The sequence below is a fragment of the Physella acuta genome, unplaced genomic scaffold (genome assembly GCF_028476545.2).
Source record: "Physella acuta isolate Inbredline_101_S28 unplaced genomic scaffold, ASM2847654v3 ptg000970l, whole genome shotgun sequence".
Lineage (NCBI taxonomy): Eukaryota > Metazoa > Mollusca > Gastropoda > Physidae > Physella > Physella acuta.
In genome coordinates this window covers 688,394-704,211 of record NW_026732487.1, presented here as the reverse complement: position 1 = coordinate 704,211, position 15,818 = coordinate 688,394, and the positions used below count along the sequence as shown (strand labels likewise).

The 15,818-nt window shown below is 44.7% G+C and overlaps 1 long non-coding RNA gene across 1 annotated transcript; it reads right to left on the bottom strand.

Annotated features, from left to right (window-relative positions):
* Positions 1 to 824: 824 nt before the first annotated feature.
* LOC131954078 (uncharacterized) lies at positions 825 to 13,844 on the bottom strand. The gene is made up of 3 exons (XR_009388733.1): positions 13,727 to 13,844; positions 8,714 to 9,301; positions 825 to 1,060 (listed from the first exon to the last, which is right to left on the bottom strand). It is a non-coding gene; the product is annotated as an uncharacterized LOC131954078 (long non-coding RNA).
* Positions 13,845 to 15,818: the final 1,974 nt, after the last annotated feature.

The window sequence follows — 15,818 nt, the reverse complement described above, 5'->3', positions numbered from 1 at the left end:
GCTAGTTTATAATGACAAAGGTCAAGGAGACTCGTGCATCAGGTATAACTTTAAAAATAAATCGCAATTAACATCTTATTAGAGAAACACATACAGACACACATACAGACACATGCAGACACACATAAAGACAACACATAGACACACACCAGGCACACACAGAGACACATAGCTAGATACAATCCAGTCGATCAAACACTATTATCTGTCAAAGACTGAGTGATGTTATCTAGTGTCTATGATAACTAGCGCTATCTTTTAAACATCAGCTGTTACTTAATGATCGGGAAAAAATTCATTTCGTTTAATGAACAATCAAAGCTGCCTTATCTTTGTATTACCCAATGATCTGATCGATGACAGGTACAGAAATATCCATTCGTATGGGATGTATAGTTATAGACAGAGAGAGAGAGAGAGAGAGAGAGAGAGAGAGACACTGACAGAGAGGCACACATATATACATAGTGAGACACACACGAATGATACACAAAGAGTGATACATACAGAAGCACACATAGAGAGACACAGAAGGTATACATATACAAACATAAAGACACACAGACACATAGAGAGACAAATAGATTTACAGAGAGCAATAGAGAAAGCCACACACAGATGCACACAAAAGACACAGAGAGAGAGAAACACAATCTCACACAGAGAGAGACACAATCTCACACAGAGAGAGAAATACAATCTCCCACAGAGATAGAGACACACAATCTCACACAGAGATAGAGACACACAATCTCACACAGAGACACATTCTCACACAGAGTCCCATGAGAGCCCACAGAAATACATAGAGGTACTCACTTTTTCGGAACACTCATATCCTCCCCAGCTAACTGACGTCAATTACGTCATGATATCACGTGACTCAGCCCCTCACACCAGCAGGTACAAGTCGATTATTGCTGATTACTGCCGCGATACCGTCACGTGACCTTATGACCTTGAGGCTGGAAGCACAGCGTGACCTTTGATCGTGACCGTGACCATGACTTTGTTGACTTCCTAGAAAAACATCCACGTTGTGTGTTCTGTCTCTCCAACACTAGCAGAGAGAATAAGACAGGTAAGAAACGTAAATTTAAAAAATCACACAAATGGCATACTGGATCAGCAGTGTACGCGAATCCAAGTCATCTCAATATGTATTCATGGTTGTATTAGATCAGTAGTGTAATCCACAACAAACATTGTCACATAAAATCGTTGCTGATGATAAAGCAGAAATGTCACATTTTTACAACTGTTTCGATGATATGAGTAACACGTTTTTATTTACATTACACACAGGTTCATAGGTCGTGAAACATAGCCCGCATATGGAATCGGCAGGGTCTTACAATGGGACATAACCTACATATAAACTAGACCTTAGGTCACGACCGATAACTCTGGCTAAGCATTGGTGATTTGGTTATTCATCATCACAGACGCAAAGAAGATTTGGGTAATGATGTCTTTACTGTGATGTCCACCACTCTGTCCATCCACACATCCATCCGTCCACCCACCCATCCGTCCACCCACCCATCCGTCCACCCACCCGTCCATCCACCCACCCGTCCGTCCACCCATCCGTCCACCCACCCGTCCGTCCACCCATCCGTCCATCCACCCACCCGTCCACCCACCCATCCGTCCACCCACCCATCCGTCCACCCACCCGTCCACCCATCCGTCCACCCACCCGTCCACCCACCCGTCCACCCACCCATCCGTCCACCCATCCACCCATCCGTTCGTCCACAACTGTCCATCCACCCACAGATGGATGCTTTTGAGTTCAAGATCGGATGGTGACATGTCAGGACAACCACCAATGTCAGACCAACCCCACGTGACATCCCACGTGACATCCCACGTGACATCCCACGTGACATCCCGATAACCTGAGCTCCACCAGCCGGTCAGGACTTGCGTCATAGAGTTATCAGCTTATCGGCCTTACAGCTCTATACAGCTCTCTATACGGCTCTGTATACGGCTCTGTATACAGCTCTGTATACGGCTGGATGTGGGAGCCGAAATGACTGGGCCAGATGGCGAGTCGTTATCTTGATTTAGTGGCCTTATCAGCTCGCTACAGAGGCATCAAGAGGCAGTCTCAGAAGTTACACAAAGATTGGGGGGGGGGGGATTGGGCGGTGACATGGGACCTGTATGGCTTGCGAGGTCAACTTGGGGAGTTGAATAAACAAAAGGTCATCGAATTTGCAAGTCAAAGGTCATCGAATAAGCATCTCAAAGGTCATCGAATGTGCAAGTTAAAAGCCTAACAACTTCCGGTTTATCACGACTCAACATTTTGTGCCAGCTGATCTTTTGATTGGTCAAACATAGATGCTACTCTAAGTGATGGTGCTACAAAATAAACCATTTCATCTTTGGTCGCTATCTCTGAGATCTGCCACCAAGTGTTGCATTCAGATGTCCCAATAGTTCTGTTGTGTGCAGAAATTATACCGTCCGTCACACACCCCAGTCTATTGACAACACAAAATCTCTCCCACCCCAGTCTATTGACAAAACAAAATCTCCCCCACCCCAGTCTATTGACAGAACAAAATCTCCCCCACCTCAGTCTATTGATAGAACAAAATCTCCCCCACCCAGTCTATTGACAACACAAAATCTCCCCCACCCAGTCTATTGACAACACAAAATCTCCCCCACCCCAGTCTATTGACAACACAAAATCTCCCCCACCTCAGTCTATTGACAGAACAAAATCTCCCCCACCTCAGTCTATTGACAGAACAAAATCTCCCCCACCCCAGTCTATTGACAGAACAAAATCTCCCCCACCCCAGTCTATTGATAGAACAAAATCTCCCCCACCCCAGTCTATTGATAGAACAAAATCTCCCCCACCTCAGTCTATTGACAGAACAAAATCTCCCCCACCCCAGTCTATTGACAACACAAAATCTCCCCCACCCCAGTCTATTGACAACACAAAATCTCCCCCACCCCAGTCTATTGACAGAACAAAATCTCCCCCACCTCAGTCTATTGACAGAACAAAATCTCCCCCACCTCAGTCTATTGACAGAACAAAATCTCCCCCACCTCAGTCTATTGATAGAACAAAATCTCCCCCACCCAGTCTATTGACAGAACAAAATCTCCCCCACCTCAGTCTATTGACAGAACAAAATCTCCCCCACCTCAGTCTATTGACAGAACAAAATCTCCCCCACCCCAGTCTATTGACAACACAAAATCTCCCCCACCCCAGTCTATTGACAAAACAAAATCTCCCCAACCTCAGTCTATTGACAGAACAAAATCTCCCCCACCCCAGCCTATAGACAAAACAAAATCTCCCCCACCTCAGTCTATTGACAGAACAAAATCTCCCCCACCCCAGCCTATAGACAAAACAAAATCTCCCCCACCTCAGTCTATTGACAGAACAAAATCTCCCCCACCCCAGCCTATAGACAAAACAAAATCTCCCCCACCTCAGTCTATTGACAGAACAAAATCTCCCCCACCTCAGTCTATTGACAGAACAAAATCTCCCCCACCCCAGCCTATAGACAAAACAAAATCTCCCCCACCTCAGTCTATTGACAGAACAAAATCTCCCCCACCTCAGTCTATTGACAGAACAAAATCTCCCCCACCCCAGCCTATTGACAGAACAAAATCTCCCCCACCCCAGCCTATAGACAAAACAAAATCTCCCCCACCTCAGTCTATTGACAGAACAAAATCTCCCCCACCTCAGTCTATTGACAGAACAAAATCTCCCCCACCCCAGCCTATAGACAAAACAAAATCTCCCCCCACCTCAGTCTATTGACAGAACAAAATCTCCCCCACCTCAGTCTATTGACAGAACAAAATCTCCCCCACCTCAGTCTATTGACAGAACAAAATCTCCCCCACCTCAGTCTATTGATAGAACAAAATCTCCCCCACCTCAGTCTATTGACAGAACAAAATCTCCCCCACCCAGTCTATTGACAGAACAAAATCTCCCCCACCTCAGTCTATTGACAGAACAAAATCTCCCCCACCTCAGTCTATTGATAGAACAAAATCTCCCCCACCCCAGTCTATTGACAGAACAAAATCTCCCCCACCCAGTCTATTGACAGAACAAAATCTCCCCCACCCCAGTCTATTGATAGAACAAAATCTCCCCCACCTCAGTCTATTGACAGAAAAAAATCTCCCCCACCCCAGTCTATTGATAGAACAAAATCTCCCCCACCTCAGTCTATTGACAGAACAAAATCTCCCCCACCCCAGTCTATTGATAGAACAAAATCTCCCCCACCCAGTCTATTGATAGAACAAAATCTCCCCCACCCCAGTCTATTGATAGAACAAAATCTCCCCCACCCAGTCTATTGACAGAACAAAATCTCCCCCACCTCAGTCTATTGACAGAACAAAATCTCCCCCACCCCCAGTCTATTGACAGAACAAAATCTCCCCCACCTCAGTCTATTGATAGAACAAAATCTCCCCCACCTCAGTCTATTGATAGAACAAAATCTCCCCCACCCCAGTCTATTGACAGAACAAAATCTCCCCCACCCCACGTCCAATGAAGGCAACCAGCCTATAGACAAAACCAAATCTCCCCCACCCCAGCCTATAGACAAAATCAACCCCCCCCCACCCCATGTCCAATGAAGGCAAATGCCATCGATCTGTTTGAGACGATGACGTCACGTCTGCAGACCCCAGTGACCGGACATGCTAAACTAATGGCCGTCCTGGTTCCATTCAGGAGGAATCTAATTGGTTAACTGAGTCCGCCGGAACTCGACGCTGGGGGTAGCCAGATTTTCACAGCACTCCCGGGGGGGGGGCTCCTAGTCACGTGGTGTTGTACAAACTATACCGGGTCACCATGACTTCCAACTATTATAAACTATATATATATATATATATATATATATATATATATATATATATATATATATATATATATATATATATATATATAAAATTATTGTCTGAGCATTGTATGGGGTGCCTATCTTGGAAAGCGGTAAAATGTAGAGAAATTTGTACCAAATTTTTCATCCTTCAAATCAAAATATCAGCAGTTCAGCTAAAATGAGAGGCAGTAAATCAAATCAGTGCTGTATAGCAATGTCTTATACCATCCCGCAACCATTTAACGCAATAAAGCAAACCATCTTATACATGTTTCGTGTGTTAGTATGTCCGTTTCATTGTGAGTGGCAATACGTGCTACTATTTTCTTCGGCAATAAACAATGGTTTTATTTGTTGTTTTTTTTCTCGCCAAATACTTTTGTTCAAAACATCTCCTAATATCTTGATTATGTTTCTTTTTTAGAAAATTTTTAAATTATACATCTCTCCAGCTGACATTTTACTAGAATGTTGGTCAAGAGTTTATAGAATGACTAAGAATTATATTCGAGGCCTTGGCAAATTATAAAAAAAAATCATTACCAATACTTTCTACTTTATTGGATGGGAGGGGGAACCCCATTCTATTCAGATGGTCAATATCATGTACATATATATATATATATATATATATATATATATATATATCTATATATATATATATATATATATATATATGAGAGAGAGAGCTGTATGCCCTCGAAAAGATGGCGATTAGACGTGAGTCAGGCCATGACTAATGCCCATATAAGGCACCAACAGACAGACAGCTGTCCCGGGGGTCAAGTGAATTATTTGTGCTCTGAGGGGAGTTCCGGCACCCGGCCCAGCAGTGTTCCGGCATTTCCGGTCCACTGTGCCGGCATTTCCGGTCCAGTGTGCCGGCACGTCTCTCCTAGTGCCGCTGATCAGACGAAATAAGTCCCATCAATAGGTGATAAGGGCCATTGTGTTTGTGGGGAGTGTTTGTGGGGGACTTGAGTGTTTGTGGGGGTGAGGGGAGGATTTGTTGGGGACTGTGTGAGTAAGTGGGGGGGGGGGGGGGGGGGGGGGTTAGCACTGATGTCTCGCAGTGTACGGCTGGGATAAAGGGTGATGTTGTACTCACATTAGGATAATTTGGTTGTGAGGTGGGGGTGGGGGCGAGTGCTAGCCAGACTGTGCGTGTATTGCTGCTCGAGGTTTTCTAAACGAACTTTTCTACACGCTAAAATAAAAATATTTTCTGTGAGTGGTGTCCCCTGTCACGCCGGGCATTATGCGCAGTGTTTCTTTCAGACATTTTTCTGTGGGGGGGGGGGGATTTTCCGACGCTGGTAAAAGTACATGAATATATTTTCTATATAAATTATATTTTGTCCGTGGGGTGTTGGAGAGGGGGATGAGCGTGTTTGGGGGTGGGGCGTGTGTAGTGCCACCACGAAGAAACTCTGTTGATGTAAACTTGTCTCGCTGCAACCACTGGTAGGACAACAAACAATATTTTGGTCTCCGATCGCTGAATCAGTAAATTCCCAGTTGAATCTCTATCTCATTACCACCTTCCCCAGTTTAATCTCTATCCCATTACCACCTTCTCACCAAACCATTAATATAAAACAATCTAATAATATAAATAATCTACATATGCATAATAGAATAAGGAATTTCCTAATCTATTCCGTCAACAAATCATAAATACAATCGGGAATTCCCCAAAAAAAAATTCCGTCATCAAAAGATTGATGGGTTAAAAAACCCTCCAAAATTGCAACCAACAGATGGTAATCAGCTGGGGGGGTGAGGGGGGCGGGGGGGGGGGGGTGACAGCATTGTATGAGGGCTTTATTGGGCTGTCTGATTAGATCTCCTTAAACTTTAACGACCCCCACCACCCCCACCCCAACTCAATAATCGAGTTCTTATTTGCTTAACGCGACAGTTCCAGAATCGATCAATGAGGTCATGATGACATGCTGACACCCAGGTTTCTCCCATCAACATGGCGGTTGTTAAAACCCGACTTGTTTCATGAATAATTCTCTGGCATGGGAGTCTCTAGTCCTGGTCCTGGTCCAGATAATCTCATGTCCTGTCCTGGTCCAGATAATCTCATGTCCTGGTCCTGTCCTGGTCCAGATAATCTCATGTCCTGGTCCAGATGATCTCATGTCCTGGTCCTGTCCTGGTCCAGATAATCTCATGTCCTGGTCCAGATAATCTCATGTCCTGGTCCTGTCCTGGTCCAGATAATCTCATATCCTGGTCCTGTCCTGGTCCAGATAATCTCATGTCCTGGTCCAGATGATCTCATGTCCTGTCCTGGTCCAGATAATCTCATGTCCTGGTCCTGTCATGGTCCAGATAATCTCATGTCCTGGTCCTGGTCCAGATAATCTCATGTCCTGTCCTGGTCCAGATAATCTCATGTCCTGGTCCTGTCCTGGTCCAGATAGTCTCATGTCCTGGTCCTGTCCTGGTCCAGATAATCTCATGTCCTGTCCTGGTCCAGATAATCTCATGTCCTGTCCTGGTCCAGATAATCTCATGTCCTGTCCTGGTCCAGATAATCTCATGTCCTGTCCTGGTCCAGATAATCTCATGTCCTGTCCTGGTCCAGATAATCTCATGTCCTGGTCCAGATAATCTCATGTCCTGGTCCTATCCTGGTCCTGTCCTGGTCCTGTCCTGGTCCTGTCCTGGTCCTGTCCTGGTCCTGTCCTGGTCCAGATAATCGTATGTCCTGGTTCTATCTATGTCCAGATAATCTCATGTCCTGGTCCAGATAGTCTCATGTCCTGGTCCAGATAATCTCATGTCCTGGTCCTGTTCTGGTCCAGATAGTCTCATGTCCTGGTCCTGTTTTGGTCCAGATAATCTCATGTCCTGGTCCTGTTCTGGTCCAGATAATCTCATGTCCTGGTCCTGTTCTGGTCCAGATAGTCTCATGTCCTGGTCCAGATAATCTCATGTCCTGGTCCTGTTCTGGTCCAGATAGTCTCATGTCCTGGTCCTATCTATGTCCAGATAATCTCATGTCCTGGTCCAGATAGTCTCATATCCTGGTCCTATCTATGTCCAGATAATCTCATGTCCTGGTCCAGATAGTCTCATGTCCTGGTCCTATCTATGTCCAGATAATCTCATGTCCTGGTCCAGATAGTCTCATGTCCTGGTCCTATCTATGTCCAGATAATCTCATGTCCTGGTCCAGATAATCTCATGTCCTGGTCCTGTCCTGGTCCAGATAATCTCATGTCCTGGTCCTATCTATGTCCAGATAATCTCATGTTCTGGTCCTGTCCTGGTCCTGTCATGGTCCAGATAATCTCATGTCCTGGTCCTATCTATGTCCAGATAATCTCATGTTCTGGTCCTGTCCTGGTCCTGTCCTGGTCCAGATAATCTCATGTCCTGGTCCTGTCCTGGTCCAGATAATCTAATGTCCTGGTCCTGTCCTGGTCCAGTTCTTTATGTAGTACCGCTAATCTCTTGTCATTAATCTAGTCACCGTCATGTATTTGGGAACATCAAGTCATATATTGTCAAGTCATAGAACATTAAGTCATAGACCAACAAGTTATCTGTAGTCAACTATTGCTGTGTTGTGTAACATGTTTTTAAAGTTTTTTCTGTCTTTTAAGAAAAATTTAATTTAAGATTTTAGCCTCAAGCTCAGACTAACCCTGGTCTAGCCCTAACTATTCCTAACAGGTTTCACGTTAAAGTATCGATACCCAACTCTTAAAATGGCTTCCTTGCACCTCCTTCCTCTTCCCGCCCCCTTGCAATCAGAACAGCATCGAAATTTCACTTACCTCCAACAAAATTCCACCAGTTAAAAAACAAAGTCTGGCACCTTCGAGGAATTCCTGCAGCTCGCCGGCAGAAAATTTTTAAATTTTTTAAAATCCTCTCTTAGTTCTAGCTCAAATCAACACTTCAATAATCCAGAATTGACATCTGATGTCCAGTATCCGCCGTCCGTGTGTTGTATGTGCAGTATCCACCGTCCGTGTGACAAGTATCCACTACCCGCCACCTGTGTTATGTGTGTCCACTACCCGCCACACGTGTGTTGTGTGTCCACTATCCACCATCTGCGTGTTGTGTCTCCACTATCCGCCACACGTGTTGTGTGTCCACTATCCGCCACACGTGCAATGAGTACCCAACGCAGTCGTCTGCCAAGAAAACAGCTCAGACGACGCTAGTGTCCACTAGGCCGTGGGGTGGCGTCTGGCTCCGACTGGTGGTGGGGGGGGGGACGCTTTTAGCATCCAGTGACGCGGTCTGCCTGGGGGCGCAGGGGGGATAACTCGAAACGTCTGGATACACAAATCGATCGTCTGTCCTTGTCGTCTGGCGTGGCTCGTGTTTTTTAAGTGGAGACTTGGGCTCGAAATCTGAAAAGTTAGATTAGACAAAATATGGGATTTTTGGTTGTTGACAAAATATGGGATTTTTGGTTGTTGACAAAATATGGGATTTTTTGTTGTTGACAAAATATGGGATTTTTTGTTGTTGACAAAATATGGGATTTTTGGTTGTTGACAAAATATGGGATTTTTTGTTGTTGACAAAATATGGGATTTTTGGTTGTTGACAAAATATGGGATGTTTGGTTGTTGACAAAATATGGGATGTTTGGTAGTTGACAAAATATGGGATGTTTGGTTGTTAACAAAAAATTTGGGATTCTTGGTCAATGTGTGAGTGTGTGTTTGTGTGTGTGTGTGTGCTTGAATATGTGTAGGCGTGTGAATGAGCGTGTGTATGCATGTGTGTGAGTATTTTGTTGTTGGAAAGAGTGTGTTTATGTGGGCAGGTTATTTTATTAGCTCGTCGTATCAAGACCCACTGTTAAAATACTCAAGCTAACACAAGTTTGGTTGGCTGGCTAAAGGCTAAATGATATACCGGTTAATGGCTTAAGCATTCACCGGATAACGGTTATATGTGCGTAAAACCAACGGTTAAATTTTAAACCGGTTAATGACAATTAAGACGCCAGTTAACCAGATCGACTGGCGTTGTGATGAGGCGCCAAAACAGGAAGTTCCAGAAATAGTGCCAGTATCCCTCCGCTCTGTATAGCGCCTCCACCCTCCCCTCGAGGGTCGACACCCAAACAGTGGATGTTGTCTTAGACCAGAGTTTCTTTCAGGCATCTCTTCGGGACCGCCCCCCCCCCCCCCCCCCCCGAACGAAATGAAATTTATAAAATTTATATAGAAAATATATACTTTTAACAGTGTCCGTCCCCCGAAGAAAGTCTACCGCCCCCCCCCCCCTGAAAATTTCAAGTCCCCTCCCCCCCCCTCCCCCCCCCCCCCTCCCCGGAGAAAAAAGTCTGGAAGAAACACTGCCTTAGACTACAACTCTACATGTATGGAGCCAGGCAATAGATGCCAGAAATAGAACCTCACTCAGTGCCTCACTAGGACACATAACACGGGAACTTGTAGGATCACGTGACACCATCGTGAGATGTGACAATAGATTGGGGGTAGGGGTGGGAGGGGGGGGGGGCTTTATGCCAGATCCCACATTTCAAATGTCCAACACATCCTTAGGAAAAAAAACATCGCGATGTAACCAAAGATTGCGGTGAGGGGTTGGGGGTGGGGTGGGGTGGGTCACTCTACCAGCTTAGGAAAAAACGTAATGGAGAATCGTGATTCTTGCGGTATCAATAAAAGAAATTTTCCAGTGATGTTTTTGCTCCTGGTTGGTGGTTGCTTATACACAGGTGGGAGGGGCGGGAGGGGTGGGAGGCAGAGGCAACACATCTGTAACACAATAACACAACACCACCTACAATATCAGACACCACCTACGACACCACCCACAATAATACAACAACACCTTCAATAATCCACTACAAAGAACCACCCACTAAGATGTTAATCCATCAATGAATCCAGGCATCAAACCGTGAAGCCGGCTTTTATCCTCGGAACTCTCTTGACAAGAGATAAATTAGCTCTCCTTGGGATAAAACACGTGCTCCTCAAGATTGAGTTAAGACTAGCATCGCTGTGAGCCGCCCTGATCGGATTGTGATTGTGTGATTGTACAGCCCCAGCCTCTAGGCTTGTCTGTGATTGTTCAATCCCCAGCCTATTGTCTTGGGTCTGTGATTGTTTAATCCCCAGTTTATAGGTTTGTTTGTTTGTTACTCCACAAAGCAAAGCTCCTGTTAACACCAACATTAAGCCTTGCATCTTACGCTGTGTATGGAAGTTTTCGTTATATAGCAAAACTGTTTGCTAACACAGTAAAAATGATAATACGTTCTTCCATAGAAAGATAACTAGACAGAATCAACGGATTAAAATGACCGTTAGTTGAACCTAACAAAAATACAATTATAACATCATCACAAGTCCGTGAAGCTATTACCGTTTATTCGAATCAATTTTTCATTATTATTTACGAGTGTTATAAACATGCATGAGTAATGGCCCTTTTTCGAGGCGAGGACTAGTTATTCCCCTTGGTAACGCTGTGAATAAATAAAAAAACTTCCTGCTAAAAACGAAATGTGTTTCTTCCACAGACTAAACACCGCGAATGTTTACGGTACGGCTAACCTAATAGATTTAAAGAACTCTCGAGCCCATTAGTCTAGTCTATCACGGTAGCCGATGGGGAGGTTCAGTGTCGGCAGTGGCCTTGACCTCTGTGTTCCTGGAGCCGGCAAATTAGAACAATGAGAAGTCAAGTAACGGCGGGCCACACAGGGAAACACCGTCAATACAGAGGCGTAGTTTCATCTTGGGACCGTACAGAGGCGTAGTTTCATCTTGGGACCGTACAGAGGCGTAGTTTCATCTTGGGACCGTACAGAGGCGTAGTTTCATCTTGGGACCGTACAGAGGCGTAGTTTCATCTTGGGACCGTACAGAGGCGTAGTTTCATCTTGGGACCGTACAGAGGCGTAGTTTCATCTTGGGACCGTACAGAGGCGTACTTTCATCATGGGACCGTACAGAGGCGTACTTTCATCATGGGACCGTACGGTTCTTTGTCTTCTTCAGAGATCAGAGGCTATTCTTGGTCGTTAGATGGTCACTATTCGACCATTTTCTAAGAGGCTATTCTTGGTCGATAGATGGTCACAATTCGACCACTTTCTTAGAGGCTATTCTTGGTCGTTAGATGGTCACAATTCGACCATTTTCTAAGAGGCTATTCTTGGTCGTTAGATGGTCACAATTCGACCATTTTCTTAGAGGCTATTCTTGGTCCTTAGATGATCACAACACGACCATTTTCTTAGAGGCTATTCTTGGTCCTTAGATGATCACAACACGACCATTTTCTTAGAGGCTATTCTTGGTCCTTAGATGATCACAACACGACCATTTTCTTAGAGGCTATGATCACATCACGAGATGAAATTGTCTCCAGTAATTAGTTTGAGAGTATGATTAAAGTAGAGTTTTAACAATTTTGTCGTGGTTTTCATTCAGGAGCTTTTTGTCGTTAACGCGAACTGATCAAATTCTTAAAGTCTTTTTAAATTTATTTTAACCGCATATTTGTTAATAATTGAGTCGGATTTCAATTTCATACCATAAGATCATTTGTCACCATGCTACTTCATTGGGCTATTGATCACAAATTTAGATTCCGTTTGACGTCTTTATTTATGGTATGTTTATTTGTAACATCACACAACTTCGATGCAGAGTTTCTTCCAGGCATCTCTTCGGGGGGGCGAAGCCCCCCCGAAAAATTTTTACCGCCCCCCCGAACGAAATGAAATTTATATAATTTATATGGAAAATATATACTTTTAACAGTGTCCGCCCCCCCGAAGAAAGTTTACCGCCCCCCCGAAGATTTCAAGTGCCCCCCCCCGGAGAAAAAAGTCTGGAAGAAACACTGCTTCGATGTGTACACCATCAGGAATTACACAGCCAAAGATATGCTTCACGATGAATCATTCACGTTTAATACTGTATCTCCAAATATCCCAATTCGCATTTAATACTGTATCTCCAAATATCCCAATTCAATTCTGTATCACCAGTTATCACACAAATTAACTGAACTACTAATTGTAGCACCCTACTGTAATATTTGTTTTAGAACACTGATGCTACATTGTGTGTGCTACATTGTGTGTGCTACATTGTGTGTGCTACATTGTGTGTGCTACATTGTGTGTGCTACATTGTGTGTGCTACATTGTGTGTGCTACATTGTGTGTGCTACATTGTGTGTGCTACATTGTGTGTGCTACATTGTGTGTGCTACATTGTGTGTGTTACATTGTGTGTGCTACATTGATGAATTCATTTTTAAGCACTACCTGCTGAACTAGCCACATACCTTTATATCCTAGCCGTTACAAATATCATAGTTTACAACACAACTATCCACAAACCTTTATTTATATCCTAGCAGTTACCAGTGTTTCTTCCAGACTTTTTTCTCCGGGGGGGCACTTGAAATCTTCGGGGGGGCGGTAAACTTTCTTCGGGGGGGCGGACACTGTTAAAAGTATATATTTTCTATATAAATTATATAAATTTCATTTCGTTCGGGGGGGCGGTAAAAAATTTTCGGGGGGGCTTCGCCCCCCCGAAGAGATGCCTGGAAGAAACTCTGGCAGTTACAAATATCCATCTACCTTACACCACATTGCCTAGATTCGCCGAGAACACAACCTTAAGTCCTTAAGGTATCGAGGCCATTGAACACACAAGTCTTAAAGTTACGTCAATATGTACCGCTTCGGCTAGCTATCGTATCGATCCTGCAGGTATCGAAATCACCCATGTAACTGAAGTCGAGTCAGAATGTTGCGCAACACTTACGTTTGGTAGATCAAAATCCTGGTCTAGTGGACGGTTGGAGAGGACTTGACGGCCGAATAGACGGTTGGAGAGGACCTCAGGACCAGATAGACGGTTGGAGAGGCATGTGGACGGTGGAATCACTCTTGTGGGCGGGGTGGGAGATGCGCGTGTTTACCTGAGGCGGGTTGCGTGAGTAGCTTGGCGCGTGAGTGACGGACTGACATTCCAGGCCGTGCACATCTCATAGGTGAGTGCTCACTGTCTGCAGGGGGGGAGGGGGCAGATAGCCGGGGTTTGTAGGTTGGTTAAAGCACAAACAGCAGGACAGCAAAGACAGCAATATGAAAGCAGCTAGGACAGCAATATGACAGCAGCAACAACAGAAAGATGACAGGCCTTGTGTTTACACCATGAACCTGTGGCGACTTTTGACCTGTTATCTCTGACCCCGTTCTGTGACCTCGACCCACCAAATACCACATCACCATCATCACCCAACTTAAACACCAACCATCACAACACCCAACTTAAACACCAACCATGACATCACATCACATCACCATCATCACCCAACTTAAACACCAACCATCACAACACCCAACTTAAACACCAACCATCACAACACCCAACTTAAACACCAACCATCACAACACCTAACTTAAACACCAACCATCATATCACCATCATCCTCAACCTAAACACCAACCATCACATCACCCAACTTAAACACCAACCATCACAACACCCAACTTAAACACCAACCATCACAACACCCAACTTAAACACCAACCATCATATCACCATCATCCTCAACTTAAACACCAACCATCATATCACCATCATCCTCAACCTAAACACCAACCATCACAACACCCAACTTAAACACCAACCATCACAACACCCAACTTAAACACCAACCATAACAACACCCAACTTAAACACCAACCATCACAACACCCAACTTAAACACCAACCATCATATCACCATCATCCTCAACTTAAACACCAACCATCATATCACCATCATCCTCAACTTAAACACCAACCATCACAACACCCAACTTAAACACCAACCATCACATCACCCAGCTTAAACACCAACCATCACAACACCCAACTTAAACACCAACCATCACAACACCCAAGTTAAACACCAATTATCACAACACATCACCCAACTTAAACACCAACCATCACAACACCCAACTTAAACACCAACCATCACAACACCCAAGTTAAATACCAACCTTCACATCACATTACCATCACCCAAGTTAAACACCAATTACCACATCACATCACCCAAGTTAATCACCAACCATCACAACACCCAACTTAACGACCACTGCCGCCGTATCTCCCTATATAAGCAACCTTATGTTTACCAGCCTAGCACTTACCTCAGTGCTCACCCTTGACGAATGTACAAGTCACATGGCGAGGATTTAGGGGTGAGCTTTTATCTCACCCTTTGAAAACTGCTCAGTTCATTTGTCCCTGAGTTTGTCCCTCGTGTTCCCAGGGAAACACTGAGATGAAAACAGATCATTTTCCCGGGGACATTTATCAAGTTTATTGAGTGCGTTGTGGCGCCGAGGCAAATTATTCCACCTGAGTTGATGGGAGGGGGAAGGGGTGGGAGGGGGAGGGAGGGGGAGGGAGGGGGAGACTGCAGTACAGGTGAGTTCAGCGCTCACTCTTAAACTTGTTCTGTAGCGTCTGGGGGTGGGGCGGGGTGGGGTAAGGGTAGAAAAGTGTAGTGGTGGGGGTGGGGTGGAGAAATAATATTCGGATTCTGTGGAGTGATAACAAAGATAACAAAGATAACAAAGATAACAAAGATAAATAAGGTAAAGCTTTAATCACATGTCAAACTGTTACAGCTGGTGGGTCGGTGGGTAGCAGCTTACTGAAGGTCAGGGATTCTTGAAGGTCACATATTCCTGAAGGACACAGCAGCTTTCTGAAGGTCACAGGTTGTTGAGGGTCACGGCTTTTTTTTAGTGGTGAGGAGCTTCATGAAGGTCACAGGTTCATGAAGGTCACAGGTTCATAAAGGTCACAATTAGTTCCTATTTTCAGTGGGTAGGAATGAAGGTCACTTATTAAA